At 44.8% G+C, this 21017-nt stretch overlaps 2 pseudogenes; both read left to right on the forward strand.

Moving 5' to 3' along the window:
* Positions 1-5552: 5552 nt before the first annotated feature.
* Positions 5553-10898, forward strand: LOC149157599 (hyperosmolality-gated Ca2+ permeable channel 2.3 pseudogene; annotated as a pseudogene).
* Positions 10899-11154: 256 nt separating this feature from the next.
* LOC149157600 (hyperosmolality-gated Ca2+ permeable channel 2.3 pseudogene) lies at positions 11155-12150 on the forward strand (annotated as a pseudogene).
* The last annotated feature ends 8867 nt before the right edge of the window (positions 12151-21017 follow it).

A 21017-nucleotide genomic window follows, 5' to 3' on the forward strand; every position in this document is an offset into this window, starting at 1 on the left:
AGTTGACGGAGCGATTTCCAGCCCGTGCGGACACCATTCTTCGAACAGCTTCCTCCAGGTAGGTTCCCCTCTTCCTGCCTTGCATTTTGATTATATTTGGTAGGATTTCAATGGTGGAATTTGCCCAATTGGGCAAATTTTTTGAGCACGGATGCGCTCTAGGTCAGCGCGGGTTTCCCGCTCGGGACCACGCTGACCGATTTAATATTACACGTACCAGCTTTTGGGTCAGCGCGGAAAACCCGTGTGCTTCCACGCTGACCCAATGAAAAAACAACTGAGGCGCCATTCTCAGCGCGACTGTTTTTAAAACAGTCGCGCTGGGGCGGAAAATTATGAATTTTCATAAAATGAACGTACAATTTTCCACCAACAGCATTCTAATGTTTCTTCATGGCTTTGCAGGGCACAATGGCTTTTGTATGGGAAGAGAGAGCCCATGATAATGAAGATATAGCCGCATATGCGCTTGCCGAATGCCAGAATGCAATGCGGGCATGCGGTTTTCTAAAATTTTTCCTGACTCCACGCTTGAGGGCGCAACCTGACTTGTTGGAGTTCCTGATCAGAGCGTGGAACCCAATAGACGGGAAATTCACCATCCGCGGGCAAGATATCGAGTTTGATGCCTCGGATATCTATTTTTTGACTGGTTTGTCGCGCCGGGGCCAGAGGCCCATCCTGGAGGGGCAGCGACCCAGCGGTGAGACTCTGGACCAGCTGATGGCTAGAGTATGCCCAGGAGCTGAAAAGACACGGAGTGGGAAGGTTGGTATTCCGACAGTGCGGGACATGCCTCTCCGTACGATACTCTTCCTAGTGGCATGGGCAGCGGGTTCCTTGGCCAATCATGAGGCCTCGAAGAACCAACTGCTGTTAGCTCTGGAGTGCCTACAGCCCACCATCTTTGACTGGGCGACTGTTGTGACCATTAGCATGAAGAGGCAACTAAGCAACTGCCGCCGTGGAGAGACGAAGCAGTTCGCGTATGGGTCGCTTCTTCTTCCACTCATGCTGGAGCGGGTGCCAGCTTTACAACTACAGACCATGGCTGTGGATCCACCTAGAGGTCCTCGGGAGACGAGGGCCAGTCGATGGGCCCGCGTCATGCCCCGTGGAGGTGGTGGTCGCCCAGTATCTTGGGGAGTTTACTTCAGAGAGTGGCTGGACCGCCAGGTTGTCATTGTGGAGGACTGGCCATATGCCGGCATGGACTTCCGCAACGATCCTGACATGCCATTGCTCGCAGGAGAGCATTGGGATGATGGAGGTATGTCACTTGATCTCATTTTAACATTTTTTGATGTTTTTGGTTTTTCATGTACATGTCTTAATAAATGTCACCGTATGCAGATGTGGGACCTGTGAGACCCGTTGGCCTAGCCCCAACGGCACGGAGAGAGGGGCCAGAAGCTGGAGCCCTAGCCTTAGTTCCTCCAAGAGTGGATACGTCGGAGACTGTGGTTCGCAACCTTGAGGGTTTGCTGGAGGGAGTGCCGGATTACCAAGGGGTCGAGGAGGTCCCTATAGAGCACCAGATCCACACAGTGGGGGTGGCACCCAGGATGCACCGCCTTTTGAGGCGGGTGGCACGAGCAGCTGTATGCTACAGAGAGCATAACCCTGCACACTAGTCGCCTAGGTTTACTTCCACTGCTGTTTTGAGAGACATATGTCTCGGATGTACTGAGGACAGTGACTCTATTTTTGACATACACACTTATTTTTGAGCGCCTTAGTGCGCCACACGATATATATATATACATACCGATTTTTGGATGGATCTTGTTACATGTGATGATGTTTTGTTTATGTTATGCAAATGTTCAGTACAAATGTAATCTTATGTATGAATTGCACAACACATGACCCATATATTTTAATTTTTTTAAATGCAAGCTTAAAAGCACACACGGCACGCATGCAAACTATGCTTGGGAAATATCTTATTTACATATGCTTTACTCTATTATGTTTTCTATGTGTTCTTGTATGATGTTTATCTATTTCGCAAATGTCTATCTAACACATGATTTGCCAATGCATCAGTCAACGTGTTTAATCGTCTCGGAATATGTTGATATGTGATATAGTCAAAATTCCTTTCTAACAATCTGACACGTAGATACAACCTTAGGATACGTTGGTCTCTGACAGAATATCGCCCGTTGAGTTGATGAACGACAAGCTGGGAGTCCAGGTTTACCATCATTGCTCGAATGCCGAGATCAACTGCTTCGGCTAGTAGCTCAATTACGGCACTGTATTCAGCAACATTATTAGTGGTATGACCGAGGCAGACTCCTTGAAGATCTAGCAACTCTCCGTGAGGATCATAGATTGCCCACGCCGCAGAGGACAAATTACAAGTACTACGGTAGGCGCCATCAGCGAAACCAACATAGGGTGCACTAGACATCTGCACAAGAAGAAGAAAACACAATAAGAGGCAAACACGTCTTCACACCAAAGAAAAACATGAAATCATGCACACAAAACACACAAAACACGCGTATGTACAAACTGAGTGCACGAAGTCATGCATAATATTTCTTCAAATACAGCCCGTTGCGGGGCTTGTCAAGAGGATTTCCTTCGTAATCAATCAACTCATATGCGCCCTTTTGTAAAACTCTTTTCACGATATAGGGACCTAGCCACATGGATTCGAGTTTTCCTGCCCCCAGCTTATCTTTAGCTTGATCGTAGAGCAGTACTAGATCTCCCTCAACGAAGGAACGAGGATGAATGTTCTGGTCAAAGTGAGCCTTGACTCTCTTCTTTTGTGCTTCGATAGCCAAAGAGGCTAAACGACGAGTCTCGTCTAACCGTTCTAGGTAAAGAAGCCGTTCCTCCACCGGAGTGGTGTTGGGAAGCAACTCGATAGATAATTTTAACGAAGGAATCTCACACTCGACGGGAAGGGTGGCCTCCAGTCCATAAACCAATTGAAACGGAGTGAAACCGGTGGCGTACTTCACAGAAGTCCGGTAGGCCCACAAGGCTGGGAACAACATCAGATGCCAATTAGACTTGTGCGTATTGACGGTGCGTTGAAGCATAGTGATCAAGACTTTGTTCACGGCCTCGACTTGACCGTTAGATTGTGGATAGTACGGTGTCGAACTATCTTGACGCAAGCCTAGTTGGGTCGTTAGTTCCGTCATCATGTGATTACGGAAATGCTTTCCGTGATCCGTGGCAATTGCCTGAGGGACTCCGAAACGAGTAATGACATGATTGAATAAAAATTGCGCCGCTGTGTAACCGTCTTCATTCAATGTAGGCATCGCTTCGGCCCACTTGGTGAAATAATCCACGGCAACGATGATGTACCCATGCCCCCCGGCCGAACGAGGGTTACAGGACGTATAATCGATGCCCCATTTGGCAAATGGACCTACGGTGACAACAGGGTGCAGTGGTGCAGGAGGAGTACGCATTTTCCGGTGGTATACTTGGCATTCATGGCATGCGCGAACGGCGAGAATGAAATCTTTGAAGATAGAAGGCCAAAAGTAACCAGCACGGAGAATTTTCTGGGTGGTAGCATATCCGGACATGTGACCGCCACAAGCACCAGAGTGGCAGTCATTTAACACCCGCTCAGCTTCCTCGAGAGTCAAACATCGGCGGAGGACAGAATCCACGCCAAGGCGGTACAGGGTATCGCCCAAAATGCGATAGGGTTGAGCTTGGTGACGAATTCGCCATTGAGCATCTTTCGATACGTTTGGACGGAAGGAAGACGTCTGCAAATATACGATAATGTCTCCGTACCACTGGTCGAGGGTGTTGATGAGAAACAATGTTTCATCCGGGATATGCTCCTCCGGACGAGATGGTGCAGAGTGAGATGGTAAGGAACAGAGCAGTTCAGCAAAGACCAGAGATTTCTTAGACTTGGCCGCAGTGAATTCCAAGTCGAACTCTTGGAGGATTACAATCCACTTCGAGTATTTGCCCCCCAGTAGCTGACGCGACAAGATGTAGGTCATGGGGTTGCAATCAGAGATCACGGTCGTTGTGCGCAACAGGATATAATGGCGGAATCGTTGGACGGCGCAGACAGCTGCCAATTCCAACTTCTCGACATATGCGTAGCGAGTTTCCGTATCGGAAAGGTTGTGACTAAGATAATAGATAATGTGCTTGGTGTCGGCATCATCATCCTGCACTAGAACCATGCCGATGGTGGTGTCAGCGGCAGCAACATAGAGAGTGTAATCACGGTGGTAGTTCGGAGGTCTTAAGAGCGGAGCTGAGACAAGAAGGTCTTTAAGGTGCTCGAAAGATTCTTGGGCGATAACATCCCAACGAAAGGGTGTGTCTTGCTTTAATAACCGTGTGAAACCCTTAGCCACCTCGGCATAATTCGGAATGAATCGTCTGAGAAAAATAGCTTTACCCTGCAAGCTCTGCAATTGCTGCAAAGAGGCAGGGGGAGTGTTATCACTGAAAATTCTGTTGCCAAAATTGCTCAGACTAGCTTAAGGACAAAGTGTTTCCGCAGCGCATAGATCCCTTTAGCAGTTTCGCAGCGCAACATGTTTAGGTGGTTTCGTAGCGCATAATTCATATTTTGCACTGGTTGCGCTACGAAATTGGGGATTTGTTCGAATCCACAGCCTCTCGCAATCCATATTCTCTAGAAACCTTTTGAGGTCCTCTGGATTTGTTAAGCAGCTCATAGTTCTCCTCAAAAATGGATCTTCTGCAATTCAAGAGTTGGCAGCCTCGGCCATCTGTAATCTATCACAGACAGATGAAATAAAGAGAGCATTAGGGGAGGCAGGGTACGTTGGTCTGCTTGCACAGATGTTGGATGGCAAGCCTAGCTTCTCTCAACAACTTGCTGTAAGGGCACTCTCTAGTCTATTTGTTGTCGATACAAACAGAAAAGAATTCATTAAATTGATGACCATGTATCTTGCCTGGTGCGGTTATTAGATCCTCAAAATGAAACAGTGACAAAGACATTCCCCATTTCTGCGTTGTTGGCCCTCTCCTACAGCAATTGTTGACCGCCTCCTTCAGTTTCTGGAGATGAAAGGAATACGGCTTCTTGAGCTACATGGTTCTGATGCAGAATCAATTTTAAACACACTGATCTTTAATACATTTGTTTTCTGCCAGGTGTTCAACGAAATAAGCTCTAGAGATATAGAGAAGATAAATGTATTGCGTGGCACATTCAACAACTTGATCTTCATTGGAGTATTCTTATCAGCGTTTTTATAGTTGTGTTTGTGATTGCAGTCAGTGGTTACCGGCAATCATTGCAGTTCAGAGATTTAGATAAGGAGAAGAAGAAGATATTTGTACAGATGACAGCTGGCAAGAAAAATTGATCACCGCCAAACAGAGGGTTGCGGTCTCAGGCTTTTATCATTCGGTCACGGCATTGATACTTTATGATTACTTGATCCCTATTTCGCTTTATGTTTCAATCGAAGTTGTAAAGATTCTGCAAGCATCGTTCATCAACCAAGATATCCATATGTATGATGAAGAGACGGGTGCCCCTGCTCAAGCTCAGACTTCAAACTTAAATGAGGAAGCTAGGACAGGTAGATACCATTCTCTCGGATTTATTAGAAAGGTTTGTACCTTCAGCGAGTTGGTTTAAAAAGGGCATGGGAAGCATCAGAAGACGATATATTGGCAGTAGCTGGCTTAGATGCCGTGGTCTTCCTCAGGATTTTTGTTTTCAGTGTACGAATATTTGCAATGACGGCCATTGTGGGCATTGCTCTTCTCCTTCCAATGAACTATACAAAAGAGTGGCGTCCCAAATATTTTTTCCACATTCCTTCTAAATCACTAGATTCATTCGGCATAGCAAATATTAAAAATGGTTCTAAAAGGCTTTGGGCACACTTCTTTGCTTTGTATTTTATTTCATGTGCTACTTGTTGTCTTCTTTACTTTGAATACAAAGGTATTGTTGCAAGGAGGCTGGCCATTTTTGAAGCATCTTAGCCTCAGCCCAATCAATTCACTGTTCTTGTTCGTGGCATCCCATTGACAAACGAACGTAGCTTGAGTGAGACAGTCCAGCTCTTTTTCACTCGGTATCATCCTTTGACTTATCATTCACATCAGATGATTTATCGAACTGGCAGAGTGCAGGCACTTATGCAAGATGCGGAAAAGCTGTATAAAAAGATTGTGCACTTGAAACATAATCATCTCTGTCAAACACAGCCCCAGGGAGAAGGCTCCTTTTGTCTTTGTTGTGCAAAGATAGATCCTGTGAATCTATACACAAAGAAGCTTGAGAATGTCGAGCGAAAGGCTAGGAATGGCCATTTGGAATATTTTATAGAAGCCAAGGAACTTCCGGCTACCTTTGTTTCCTTTAAGTCACGATATGGTGCAGAAGTTGCTACACAGGTTCGGAAGTCATCCAATCCCATGTTGTGGGTGACAGAGCTGGCACCTGAACCAAATGATGTTCATTGGTCAGACCTTTCTATAGCACCTAGACAGCTATGGTTCCGTAAAATTGTAATTCTTTTGGGAATTGTTAGCCTTACAATTTCGTTCCTCATTCCTGTCACATTTGTACAAGGTCTTTCACAGCTGGACAAGTTACAGCGATGTTTTCCATTCCTAAGAAAAGTGCTGAGAACGACATTTGCAAGTCAAATCATCACTGGCTACCTTCCTAGTGTTATTCTCCAGTTATTTCTTTATGTTGTTCCACCCATAATGATGTTGTTTTCAGCCATCCAAGGTTCAGTGTCATATAGTGGAAAGCAAAAGAGTGCATGTGCCAAAATGCTCTACTTCGTTTGGGTCCAAGGTTTGAGGATGAACAAAATAAAACAGGGACCCTAACTTGCAATCAGATGGATTTTATTAAGTGTTCAATTGTTGGTACTTCGTATGGTGTTGTTGCAAGCGAAGTTGAGATTGCAGCAGTCTTTTAATTTGGTTTGACTGTCCAGAGATTGGAACTCTCAAAATCCAAGGCCTCTAGCTTAGCATCATGCGTATGCACAGTTGGAGATGCAATTTTTCCCTCGGTAGTCGCTTGGGTGACAGCCTATTGGTTCAGTTTAGTTGTGGGTTGGTATCATCTTCTTCAAATTTCAAGATCAGTAAAAGATGAGACTGCAGAAGTTGAGGCAGAAACTCCTGCAGCAAAGAGGTTACGCAGGGCATCTTCAAACATTTCCCAAAGGCAAACTGTTTAAAAAACTCAGCAGTTTCGTAGCGCGCTACGAAACTGCTGTAGGTGTTGATTTTGAACGCAGACAAACAGTTTGGTAAGATGATCGGGAATTCTCTAAAGGAAACACCTGAAGGACATGTAAGAGACCAAATGAAGCTATCACAGCCATTCTGATCAAGACAGGTGTGCCTTCAAAAAGGTGAAATGTTTTAACCTAAGTGTAAATTTTTCGGTTATAAAGCCACTTTATTGCCGGTCATAGGGTGTTGAATGAATTGCATACATGGAATTTTGGCTTGCACACTTGGCCATCGATGGAGCATCCAACTCATCAGGAAACATGGTGGTGTTCTATTGTTTTTGGGTTATTAAAGAGACTTAAAGTACATGCTGCTGCATATTCGAAGTGATGGGGGACCAGAACCGAAAAGTAAAGGATATTCTCAGCCAACACGGAGCAGATTAAAGCCTTCAGTATCCAAAGCCAACATGGGGCATTAACTGCTCATCTCATGCCATCTCAGCCAAACGAAAAGGAAACCAGGTGTCAAAGCTGCAAGGAGGAATCATTCTACGAAGGAGATAGAGTTAGAATTATAATTAAATTAGAACTCTTTAGAACTTCAGTTAGTGGTTATTGTATTAAACAGTTTGTTGCAAAGCAGATAGGTGTCATTAGTGGCAGTCATCGAGCTCCCCTCATGCTGGAGGAGGAAGCTCCAAGTAGTTATAATTATGTTTCTATATATAGCTGAATGATGAATGTAAGTGGGGTTGGATATTTGAAAAAACAGAGTATTGTTTTGGCTTGTGTAAAAACTCAGTTTCAGTAATACAATTTGCTGCTTTTCTTCTCAGGATTCATACAGTGTTTTAATGCTCAAGATATGTGGTTTTGTTTTATCCTTAATGTTTTTACAGTTGTATAAATACACAATCACTCAGAATTCACTTTGCTGCTCTGATTTCCTGTGTGTATTTGTAAGCTGAGGATTCTATGAGATGTGTTTTGAGTATTTAAACATCACATGCCCTGACTTCTATGTATGAGTAGTGTTATAGTTTACTGAAGGATGATTAACTCCATAAGCCCAATGGAAGTCTTTGTAATGTCTGTCCAGCCAATGTATTTGTTAAATTCACTTTACAAGAGTTAGCCATCTTATCAATATTCAAAATCAATAACCTTTTGAGAGAGCCCTCTCAGGCTAGGGAGGCTAATCCTTAGTCAAAAGATTGGTCTGAAACAGTTACACAGAGTCTACCTGATCAACAGCCCTTCAGTGCTTGATTTTGTGATAACATTTTGGTGCGTCTGCCGGGAGTCTGAAGATTATTCATTCCCGAAATCATGAAGCTGAACTTCTGAAGGTAGCAGGAGCTCAGAAGGTTTTTGAGGCTGCAAAACTACCTTGGCGACTCCACACATCGAATGAGAAATTGGAAGGTGACTCCACTGCTAGAAGATCAGTAGCTTGATGAAGTTTCAAGATGAATTCCACTGCAAGAATGAATGCCAGGTATGCTCCTATGAATCGGTCTCATATCCCTGGTTTTCCAAATCCTATGCCAAAGGTTGATTGGTTAGAGGATCTTCCAATATTCAAAGATGAAAAGAAAGATGATGCTGATCTTCATTTGGTTAAATTCCATATGCATGTACGCAGTCTTAAGGTTCATTTCCCTGAAGATTGTCTCATGAAAATGTTTATGACCACTTTAGAAGGAAAAGCATGGTCTTGGTATAAAAGTCTCGAAAATGGTTCAATATATTCGCTTGCTAATTTTCATGATGAATTCTGTGAAATGTATAAAGAAGGTTATCCTTCCTTATTGCTGCTTAAAGATTGTTGTAGGCATTCTTTAAATCTTATTCAGTACTTGGAGGATTGTTATGATGATGATGAATTTATGGATGAAGAAATTTTGGAGGCTCTTTATAACAATGTATTCCAGCACCAAGGAGAAAGTATAACATCCCATGAAACGCAGCATGAAGATCAGCAGGGGTTTACTTGTGAAAACCATGTTTTATCCTTAGATATGAACGTAGAGATGCAACAGATCTCTCAGTCTTCGAATCATAAAGAAGATGAAAATGATTACACCTAGCAAGAAGAACTACTGGAGGAAATTTTCTATGACCCTCAGGCAGAGGAAAAGCTTGTTCAATTTTGTAATTCCTTGCAGCAGCTTACTTCAAATAATGATCATAATAGTGAGGAAAATTACATTGTTTGTGAGCATCATTCAGAAAGGCAGTTGGATAGCATATCAAATAAATTTGGTGTGGCTGAGGATAAGTTGTTTGATGATATAGACTGTTATGAGAATCAGCAAACTAATCGTGTGTTTTTTGACCCTATAGCTGACTAAATGGGAAAGATTTACTGTTCAGGTTTCCAATTATATTTTCATCTTGAAGAACAGTTACACCTCATGCTGCCTTGGTTACTTCAGTATCTGGTTTATTTTTGTTTTAAGCACAGCCAAAGGATTCAAGTGTTAGATCAGATCGATGACTGGCTTCATTGGAAGTTTCATGTTCCTTGAGCTACAAGTGGAGATTGCAACTGATAGGGTAGGTAGGTAGGAAAGTGCAAATAAGCTCAAGGTTGACTGAGCAATTTTTTTTTTAGTAAATATAGATTTCTTTCTCCTGCAGTCATCATCAAGCTTAAGCCCGAGGTGAAGGCCCAAGAAGCTTGAAGAAGATGTTTGTCAAATAAATTTTTGTTTATCATAAGAGGATAAGGCACTGGACCTGCGAGTTCTTAGTGTACCACAAGGGCACACTATCCCAAGTGGAGCCACTGTTATCACTGAAAATTCTGTTGCCAAAATTGCTCAGACTAGCTTAAGGACAAAGTGTTTCCGCAGCGCATAGATCCCTTTAGCAGTTTCGCAGCGCAACATGTTTAGGTGGTTTCGTAGCGCATAATTCATATTTTGCACTGGCTACGCTACGAAATTGGGGATTTGTTCGAATCCACAGCCTCTCGCAATCCATATTCTCTAGAAACCTTTTGAGGTCCTCTGGATTTGTTAAGCAGCTCATAGTTCTCCTCAAAAATGGATCTTCTGCAATTCAAGAGTTGGCAGCCTCGGCCATCTGTAATCTATCACAGACAGATGAAATAAAGAGAGCATTAGGGGAGGCAGGGTACGTTGGTCTGCTTGCACAGATGTTGGATGGAAAGCCTAGCTTCTCTCAACAACTTGCTGTAAGGGCACTCTCTAGTCTATTTGTTGTCGATACAAACAGAAAAGAATTCATTAAATTGATGACCATGTATCTTGCCTGGTGTGGTTATTAGATCCTCAAAATGAAACAGTGACAAAGACATTCCCCATTTCTGCGTTGTTGGCCCTCTCCTACAGCAATTGTTGACCGCCTCCTTCAGTTTCTGGAGATGTAAGGAATACGGCTTCTTGAGCTACATGGTTTTGATGCAGAATCAATTTTAAACACACTGATCTTTAATACATTTGTTTTCTGCCAGGTGTTCAACGAAATAAGCTCTAGAGATATAGAGAAGATAAATGTATTGCGTGGCACATTCAACAACTTGATCTTCATTGGAGTATTCTTATCAGCGTTTTTATAGTTGTGTTTGTGATTGCAGTCAGTGGTTACCGGCAATCATTGCAGTTCAGAGATTTAGATAAGGAGAAGAAGAAGATATTTGTACAGATGACAGCTGGCAAGAAAAATTGATCACCGCCAAACAGATGGTTTCGGTCTCAGGCTTTTATCATTTGGTCACGGCATTGATACTTTATGATTACCTGATCCCTATTTCGCTTTATGTTTCAATCGAAGTTGTAAAGATTCTGCAAGCATCGTTCATCAACCAAGATATCCATATGTATGATGAAGAGACGGGTGCCCCTGCTCAAGCTCAGACTTCAAACTTAAATGAGGAAGCTAGGACAGGTAGATACCATTCTCTCGGATTTATTAGAAAGGTTTGTACCTTCAGCGAGTTGGTTTAAAAAGGGCATGGGAAGCATCAGAAGACGATATATTGGCAGTAGCTGGCTTAGATGCCGTGGTCTTCCTCAGGATTTTTGTTTTCAGTGTACGAATATTTGCAATGACGGCCATTGTGGGCATTGCTCTTCTCCTTCCAATGAACTATACAAAAGAGTGGCGTCCCAAAGATTTTTTCCACATTCCTTCTAAATCACTAGATTCATTCGGCATAGCAAATATTAAAAATGGTTCTAAAAGGCTTTGGGCACACTTCTTTGCTTTGTATTTTATTTCATGTGCTACTTGTTGTCTTCTTTACTTTGAATACAAAGGTATTGTTGCAAGGAGGCTGGCCATTTTTGAAGCATCTCAGCCTCAGCCCAATCAATTCACTGTTCTTGTTCGTGGCATCCCATTGACAAACGAACGTAGCTTGAGTGAGACAGTCCAGCTCTTTTTCACTCGGTATCATCCTTTGACTTATCATTCACATCAGATGATTTATCGAACTGGCAGAGTGCAGGCACTTATGCAAGATGCGGAAAAGCTGTATAAAAAGATTGTGCACTTGAAACATAATCATCTATGTCAAACACAGCCCCAGAGAGAAGGCTCCTTTTGTCTTTGTTGTGCAAAGATAGATCCTGTGAATCTATACACAAAGAAGCTTGAGAATGTCGAGCGAAAGGCTAGGAATGGCCATTCGGAATATTTTATAGAAGCCAAGGAACTTCCGGCTGCCTTTGTTTCCTTTAAGTCACGATATGGTGCAGCAGTTGCTGCACAGGTTCGGCAGTCATCCAATCCCATGTTGTGGGTGACAGAGCTGGCACCTGAACCAAATGATGTTCATTGGTCAGACCTTTCTATAGCACCTAGACAGCTATGGTTCCGTAAAATTGTAATTCTTTTGGGAATTGTTAGCCTTACAATTTCGTTCCTCATTCCTGTCACATTTGTACAAGGTCTTTCACAGCTGGACAAGTTACAGTGATGTTTTCCATTCCTAAGAAAAGTGCTAAGAACGACATTTGCAAGTCAAATCATCACTGGCTACCTTCCTAGTGTTATTCTCTAGTTATTTCTTTATGTTGTTCCACCCATAATGATGCTGTTTTCAGCCATCCAAGGTTCAGCGTCATATAGTGGAAAGCAAAAGAGTGCATGTGCCAAAATGCTCTACTTCGTTTGGGTCCAAGGCTTGAGGATGAACAAAATAAAACAGGGACCCTAACTTGCAATCAGATGGATTTTATTAAGTGTTCAATCGTTGGTACTTCGTATGGTGTTGTTGCAAGCGAAGTTGAGATTGCAGCAGTCTTTTAATTTGGTTTGACTGTCCAGAGATTGGAACTCTCAAAATCCAAGGCCTCTAGCTTAGCATCATGCGTATGCACAGTTGGAGATGCAATTTTTCCCTCGGTAGTCGCTTGGGTGACAGCCTATTGGTTCAGTTTAGTTGTGGGTTGGTATCATCTTCTTCAAATTTCAAGATCAGTAAAAGATGAGGCTGCAGAAGTTGAGGCAGAAACTCCTGCAGCAAAGAGGTTACGCAGGGCATCTTCAGACATTTCCCAAAGGCAAACTATTTAAAAAACTCAGCAGTTTCGTAGCGCGCTACGAAACTGCTGTAGGTGTTGATTTTGAACGCAGACAAACAGTTTGGTAAGATGATCGTGAATTCTCTAAAGGAAACACCTCAAGGACATGTAAGAGACCAAATGAAGCTATCACAGCCATTCTGATCAAGACAGGTGTGCCTTCAAAAAGGTGAAATGTTTTAACCTAAGTGTAAATTTTTCGGTTATAAAGCCACTTTATTGCCGGTCATAGGGTGTTGAATGAATTGCATACATGGAATTTTGGCTTGCACACTTGGCCATCGATGGAGCATCCAACTCATCAGGAAACATGGTGGTGTTCTATTGTTTTTGGGTTATTAAAGAGACTTAAAGTACATGCTGCTGCATATTCGAAGTGATGGGGGACCAGAACCGAAAAGTAAGGGATATTCTCAGCCAACACGGAGCAGATTAAAGCCTTCAGTATCCAAAGCCAACATGGGGCATTAACTGCTCATCTCATGCCATCTCAGCCAAATGAAAAGGAAACCAGGTGTCAAAGCTGCAAGGAGGAATCATTCTACGAAGGAGATAGAGTTAGAATTATAATTAAATTAGAACTCTTTAGAACTTCAGTTAGTGGTTATTGTATTAAATAGTTTGTTGCAAAGCAGATAGGTGTCATTAGTGGCAGTCATCGAGCTCCCCTCATGCTGGAGGAGGAAGCTCCAAGTAGTTATAATTATGTTTCTATATATAGCTGAATGATGAATGTAAGTGGGGTTGGATATTTGAAAAAACAGAGTATTGTTTTGGCTTGTGTAAAAACTCAGTTTCAGTAATACAATTTGCTGCTTTTCTTCTCAGGATTCATACAGTGTTTTAATGCTCAAGATATGTGGTTTTGTTTTATCCTTAATGTTTTTACAGTTGTATAAATACACAATCACTTAGAATTCACTTTGCTGCTCTGATTTCCTGTGTGTATTTGTAAGCTGAGGTTTCTATGAGATGTGTTTTGAGTATTTAAACATCACATGCCCTGACTTCTATGTATGAGTAGTGTTATAGTTTACTGAAGGATGATTAACTCCATAAGCCCAATGGAAGTCTTTGTAATGTCTGTCCAGCCAACGTATTTGTTAAATTCACTTTACAAGAGTTAGCCATCTTATCAATATTCAAAATCAATAACCTTTTGAGAGAGCCCTCTCAGGCTAGGGAGGCTAATCCTTAGTCAAAAGATTGGTCTGAAACAGTTACACAGAGTCTACCTGATCAGCAGCCCTTCAGTGCTTGATTTTGTGATAACAGGGAGGAAGGTTCAAAATGGCCTCGACTTTGAGGGGATCCAGACGGATGCCTTCCCGGGAGATGATGAACCCGAGTAGTCGGCCAGATTCTACGCAGAAGACACACTTATGCGGATTGAGTCGAATACAGTAATGTCGACAGCGGAGAAAAATTTCGCGTAGATGAGATGGATGGTCTTGACGTTTAGCTGAATGAGCTGGGAGGTCATCCAAGTAAGGCTGTACGATGTGTCGGATATCATGAAAAGCATACAACATCGCACGCTGGAAAGTGGCACCGGCATTTTTGAGACCGAAAGGAAGCTTCTTATAAGCGAAGGTGCCCCAAGGAAAAATGAAAGCTGTCTTATGCTGGTCTGCAGGGGCTATGTTGATTTGGTTATAACCGGAGAAGCCGTCCATAAACGAGTAAATCTCACTTCCTGCGTAGTCATCAATAAGCTAATCAATAAAAGGCGTAGGAAAGTTATCTTTTGGACAGGCACGATTAATATCGCGGTAGTCAACACAGACCCGGATAGTGCCCTGCTTTTTATTCACAGGGACTATATTAGACACCCACTCCGTGAGGGGGATGGCATAGATGAAACCAGCTCGGAGAAGCTTTTCGACTTCGGCCTTAATGGCTGCAGCCTTTCGAGGGTGCACTGGACGTAAGCGCTAATGAACAGGCTTAGCGCCTGGATAAGTAGGTATTTCATGCACCACAATACTAGGGTCGATGCCGGGCATTTCCTCGTAAGACCATGCGAAGACATCATGAAATTCACGAAATAAAGCAGTATAGAGTTGAACTTCCTCAGGAGTGCATGTGACTCCAATGAAAATATTCTCGACAATCCCTGGTTTGACAGAGATGTCGATAGGCTGGGTTTGCGTGATGTTACCCATATTGCCCTCAGAAGACACTTGGTATAGCTGGATAGGTGTTTGGAGGGGCGGAGATGGGACACATGAAGCAAACCACTTGAGACAAGCGACCATTTCCGAATGTGGAGGGAGAAACGAAGAACGATGGTGGTGATCTAACCAAGGGAGCTCTTCGAGAGACATAGTCTCTATGATGGCCTCGTCGGAGAGAAAAGTTTCCTTCAGGGGATCCAAAGTGGCCTCATCACCCAGCCAAGGGAAATGATCGTATGAATCAGGAACGCTGCTTAAAAAAGCAGGTTCAGGAGGGGGAGCCGATGCGGCGACAATCTCGATGTAGTTGAGCTCGGCAGGACTCAACGGCATCATATCACCCCAAGAGTCTTCCTGATTCAAGGGAGGAAGAACCCATGGATCAGAACGTACTGAAATCATGTTAACAGGGGCGAGATTCGGAGGTGGGAGGGGAAAGACTCCCATTAAGGAGGGATCTTTGAACAGTCCGGCACCCACACTCACTAACGACTTGGAGGTATGCTCCACGAATGGCACATTTCCTTCAGAAGAGGAAGCAAAAAAGGACAGCTGGTCCACCGTGACGATTCTTCCTTGATGGGGGAAGCGAACGACACGGAACAAGGAGGAAGCCACGGCTTGCATGGCGTATGTCCAGCTTCATCCAAGGAGGAGGTTGTAAGTGAGATTAGCGTCAACGACTTCAACCTCTACCTCTACGGTTTTCCCTTCTAAAGAGATAGGCAATCGTGGGAGGATACCATACGGACGAGATTCTCTTCCATCGAAAGCTTCCAGGGTCGTAGGAGATTGGCTCAGAGCAGGAGAACCAATGGCCTTCCAGCAAGCAACAGACATGATGCAGGTGGAGGCACCCTCATCGATGATTGTACGATGAATCGTTTTGCCATTGATGAGGACCTGTATAAGGAAAGCCACTTGGTGAGGCAGTCTCTGTGTAAAACCCTTGAGATCAAAAGAAATTAAATCCGAATCTGCCGGGTCGATGCCACCAATGGCTGATAGCAAGGACTTCCTATGGGAGGGGAAGCTCTGGAGGACTTCTAACGCGGACATAGCAGACGGAGCCTGAGCTAAGTCCTCAACAATGCTATAGTGCTGGGCAGCACGAGCATTGGGGTTATAAGATGACTTCCTGAGTACACCTTTGGGAGGGGGTCAGGGGATCGTCTCAGTGCTGGGTCGTTCGATGTGAAGGGGACCAGAACTGGACGGAGGAGCGCTGGAGGGAACCTCCAGCTCTTTCCCGGCTTGAGATGGATAATCTTTCGCTCGAGTTGAAACATGGATGGGAATCGTTCCAGCCATGAACACTTGAGAACCAAACGAGGAAGAGGATTGAGAGGGATCTGCCACCATTTGGGTCTGCTGGGAAGGGAAAGGCTCTTTTAGCACAGCAGGAGGCCCCGGAGTACCTTTCAAAAGTCGACTAACCTCGGACCGCCTTGGGCAATCCTTGGTATAGTGATCCTCATCACAGATGAGACAAGGATACTTAGGTTTCCGCTTAGCTCCTTCCTCGGAGGGAGGCTTAGGGGGATCCTGCTTGGGCTGTCCATATTTATCTTTAGCTTTCCCTTTCTTTTTCCCTTTCGAGGATTTGTCCGCCGCGGTGGACTGGACGGCGTTTACCTCGGAGGTAGTCCCAGAAATTGATTGGCCCTGAGAAGCATTTTCGTTAGAGGCATTCTGTTTCTGCTTCCCGGGGTTCGCGGCCGATTTCTTTGATGACGAATTCACAGAACCAATGACTCCATCAACAGAAGGCTTTGGTGGAGCTTTGGGTTGTCCAGGCCTCGGGGCATCTGGCAAATACTCATACAAAGTACCCGACTGAGAGTACACTAAATCGAGGTACTGAGCTCGCGCGATTGCTTACTCCTCAGTTACACACGCTCCCATTGCGATGTCTTTTGCAATCTTAGGGACAAAGGAAGTCGTGAACCAGTCGGTTAGGAGTTGATCAGGAATCCAAAATTTAATCAAGCGACGACGCCTTCTCCATTCATGTATATGATCAGAGATGTGCATAGCCGTATCTTGTTTGAGAGACGTGAGGAGATGTGTCCCAGTCTCGTGCCGAATGGGTAACTGAAAATGAGTCAAGAAGGCCATAGCCAACGAGTTGAAATCTTGAAACATGCCGCGATTCAGTTCGATGTACCACTTAGCGGCTGAACCAGTGAGAGTTCTCTGAAAGAGGCGAAGTCAGATAGAATCATCAAGCCATGAGTTCGATGAACACCAAAGGTGATAAGTCATTACATGGGCCTGAGGGTCTTCACCAGCTTTGCCATCAAACTTTGGACAATCACCTGGTATTTTGGTCGGAACCGGTGGCCAATACGGATTATGCAAAATATGATCATTTGTTAACTTGGACACAGCAGGCAGTTCCAACGTTGCTAAGAATGGTAACTGCGGGTTAAAGGACATTTGTGGCTGCGGATTCGAGGCGACATTAGGGTTCCAACCAGATGGTGGTTGCCCCCACGAACTCTGTCCGGACGGACCTGGCCCAAAAGGGCCTGGTGCGTAAGAACTTTGTCCCGACGGACCTGGCCCAAAAGGGCCTGGCGCATAGGGACCTTGTCCGTAGGGGTTCTGTCCATACGGATTCTGGCCATATGCGGACGGCTGCCCCTGTGTCTGCCCCCCAGCTCCCCATGTATTAGCAACTTGCCCCACAGGTGCAGCATACTGATAATTTTGGTAAGGAGTGACCTGTGGCTGTTGATAATTTTGATAAGGAGCAAACTGAGGTTGCCCCTGGGGTTGCTGGTAGCCATATGGTTGCTGGGTCCCATACTGAGCCTGATAGGGAGGCTGCATCTGGTAAGAAGGTTGAGGCTGTGGCCCACCTTGCATTTGATAACCCGTTTGAGTTTGAGGCCCAGAGTAATGTCCTTGAACTGGCGGGGCTTGGATCATCTGGCCCGAAGGTTGACTTGGTTGGATTTGAGATGGACCTGGCTGGCCAGCAGGACGAACTTGCTGGGTGCCAGGTTGTCCGTGGACCACCAAGGGTTGTCCTTGCGGAACGGATGACTGAGCCGGCTGAACAGCTGGTTGACCCTGAGGTTGGCCAGCTTGTCCAGATGGATGATTAGGGCGGACAGCGGGTTGACCTTGCTGCATAGAAGGTTGGCCCGTCTGCCCCCCAGGATGCACAGACTGAGCAGAAGGCTGGCCTTGCTGTATAGCGGGCTGCCCCCCTTGGTGCATAGGCTGAGCAGTGGGTTGGCCTTGCTGTATAGCAGGCTGCCCCCCTTGCCCAGAAGGATGCATGGATTGAGCAGTGGGTTGACCCTGCTGAACGTAGGGTTGCCCACCCTGCCTAGAAAGATGACCAGACTGGGCAGTGGGTTGGCCCTGCTGTAAGTAGGGTTGCCCCCCCCCTGCCCAAGAGGATATCCCTGCTCGACTGCTGGTTGATTTTGAGAAGTATAAACTTGCCCAGTTTGTCCAGATGGGTACCCTTGCTGGATACCAGGTTGCCCTGGATATCCAGTAGGTTGACTTTGATATGAATACGACCGACCTCCAACGGCCGAGGGTTGTCACATAAGGCGACTGGCCTTGATTGGGTGGTCCTTGGGGCTATCCGGGAGGATTCCGGACCCCTCGGAAAGTATGAGTAACAGGATCATATGTAACATCCAACGGTGCCGATTCTTCAACGAAAGGTTGACGAGGCAGGGACGAAACGTTCTCGAGGTACTGACCGTTCGCATCATAATAAAAGAGTGGACCTTGGTAATCTGGGTCCACAATGGGCTGCCCATGGGCATCATACGGCCCCGCTCCTGGAACACCACCAGGAAAGGGCTGAGCATTTTGTGCAGGATCAATGACTCCAGATGAAACCCCTGGCTGGCCCTGACTGTAAGAGGGACCAGCTCCAGGGTTTGTAGATGAGGATGTTGTCACAGCACTGATGACCGGAGTCGAGCGTGCTACACAAACGGTTGGATTGGTAGGAACTGAGGTAACAGGCGTATTAAGACCTGAAGTAACAGGTGTATTAAGAGGTCGCGAAATAAAGGGCCCTGTGGTGGCAATAAGACTAGGATCCCATATAGTCGTAGAAGTAGTTCTAGCAGCTATCCTATCCCTCACTGACTGATATCGTGGAGGGAGTGGAGAGGTAGCTGGGATGGGGTTTTCAATTTCTGTCACCACGGGTGTCTCACCTGTGCTGGAAGATGTCTCATCCATGGGGGAAGTAGACATCGGAGATGACATACCGAGAGGAGTACGGGGGGTATAATCGCTGTCAGGCTCCCAGATAGGATTCCAATCTTCTATGTAATCTTCGTCGCCCGGGGCACGTACGTTGATAGGCTGGATACTCGGAACAATGGGAAGAGTACCGCTTACAACTGGTACCTCTGGAGCAACAGAAGATGGAGAACCTTGATCACTCGGACCGGGAGTTGACGGGTCAGCCAGGATGACAAGACCCCTTAGAAAACCTAAAGAAACTAACGATAAAGACCCTACTCAAAGCTAACGCACACAAGATCTAACCAGGTGATGTTATCGTGGCCGAATTAATTTTAAGACACAAGAACCAAACTTGACCTTTTCATATTTCAAGAGTCGAGAAAAGGACGAAAAGATGACTCCAGTCTCCTTCGAATGTTTAATGAGCACGAAGTGACAAGACGCTCACAGGCACCTTTTCATTTAGGGAGTCCGAAAAGGATCAAAAGTGACTGCTCTGGAGACTCTAGGTATAGGGTTTACCAGGTGACCCGTAAAACTGCTTATACACCTTAGCAATCGTATGAGAGCCAAGGACTTTCCGTACTGCAGTCAATCTTCCCGAATGCTGTGTTCGGTGCGTTACGGTTCACAAGGCGGCAGACTCGGCTTCCTATGGATAAAGGATAAAAGCCTAGTGGGGTCTCCCTATATACGCGACGGTACGTGGGAGCGCAGTCCGTGTTAGACCACTATCGAGTCACAGAAGGAGGAATCACCCAACCATAATGTGAAACAACAGTGACTATGTTTAAAGACGCCGGAACACGTCTCTAACCTAGACCTCTAGATGTTTGCGTTTAGTTCCAATGCGTTTTTAGGTTAATTCAGTTCATTTTATAGTTGATCTTGAAATTAAGTTTCGATTTCAGGTCCTATCGTATGTTCTCTCACAATTACCTAGATGCAAACTACATGCCAAAGAATACCATTTTGTTTGATGAATTCTAGCTATGAGAAGGTAAAGAATTTTTTATCAAACAAAACGAATACGAGCAATCAAACAACCTAATGCAGCTAAAAGCAAGGAAAGGAAACTTTTCTTTTGAAAATGTGAATCAATGAAATGTTCTTTTCCTTTTCAATTCTCAAAAGCAAAGCTACTAGTTTGATTTTCTTTCAATGGCACAAAGCATCTAAATGAATTTTGAGGAACAGGAACACCAAGAAAATCACTTAATGAAAGCACACAAAGTTCCCAAAACATCCAACAAAGATTTCCAAATCAAAAGGAAAAACCAAGTTCCGCGCGAGCTATGTGATCTAAGCTCGGCAAGACGAACAGGGATTCAAACAAGGAGGAAGCGAAAACCGCTCGGAAACACAACCAAAAACACTTCAACAATCACTAAACAAGTGTAAAAAACAAATCTGAAGTTGGCTAGTCAAACAAGAAGACAAGATCCCTACGGAAGGCTTGACACACACACACGGCCACTAGATGCCCTAGGGCTAGAATGCGAAATCAATGGAAAAAGGCAAACACCCGGAGGATGAGAGTTACAACCAGTCAATTAGAGATTCAACACAATCTAGCAACTGTAAAAGTGATGGCGGAAATACAAACCAAGCAGCGAAAGCAAAGAGGAAGGTATTTGCAAAACTGAAAAATGAGCAAAAACGAAACCCTGTGGAACAAGACTTCGCAAACAAGCAGCTCAGAGTTTAGGTAATGAAAAACAAGTCACAAACCAAGTGGAGAGAAGAGGGGAAAGTCAAAGCAATAGGTTCAGGAGGCTAATCTGGACAAAAATGAATTCTACAGGATCAGCGCGGGTGGCCTTCAGCAACTCGGCGCTGACAAGAGAAGGCCT

The sequence above is a fragment of the Pinus tabuliformis genome, chromosome 5_2 (assembly GCF_031772625.1).
Source record: "Pinus tabuliformis cultivar Carrire ecotype Pingquan chromosome 5_2, CPIR1, whole genome shotgun sequence".
NCBI lineage: Eukaryota > Viridiplantae > Streptophyta > Pinopsida > Pinales > Pinaceae > Pinus > Pinus tabuliformis.